The sequence below is a fragment of the Trichechus manatus genome, unplaced genomic scaffold (assembly GCF_000243295.1).
Source record: "Trichechus manatus latirostris isolate Lorelei unplaced genomic scaffold, TriManLat1.0 scaffold00030, whole genome shotgun sequence".
Lineage (NCBI taxonomy): Eukaryota > Metazoa > Chordata > Mammalia > Sirenia > Trichechidae > Trichechus > Trichechus manatus.
Window position 1 is genome coordinate 9,720,803 of NW_004443966.1, and position 551 is coordinate 9,721,353.

Consider the following 551-nt stretch of genomic DNA (forward strand, 5'->3'; position numbering starts at 1 on the left):
CTACGAATGAAGCTTTGATAGCAATCCTTCCCCTTCCTAATAACCACTGCTCCCTAATTACGGTTCACTGTATCCTGCTGGAGGCATCTGCAGTTTGGGTAACAAAGCAGTTACTTCACAGCGGAGCTGAGAAAGCTTCGCCATTACTTGTTATGGTCAAAGAAAGTAGTGACTCCCCACCAAGGATACAGACCCCAAAGGCCCTGAGGAGTTATTGCCAAGAGTGGAAAGCCCAGATGCTCAGCTAACGTTGTCTGTAGACCAGAGTTGTTAACCTGGGGTGTATCGACCCCTTAAGCAACTCCACAAACATCCTAAGGTCATAGGTTTTGTGTGTAAGTGCCTTTTTCTCCCTAGGGAGAGGGTCCATTCCATACCTTCTATCAGATTCTTAAAGGGGCCTGAGACCTTCCAAAAAGGTTAAGAATCACCCTGCTTTTGTATAGCCCACAAGCTAAGCATGGTTTTCACGTTTTTTAATGGTTGGAAAAAAATCAAAAGAACAATATTTCATGACACATGAAAATTATCTGAAATTCAACTTTGTGCCC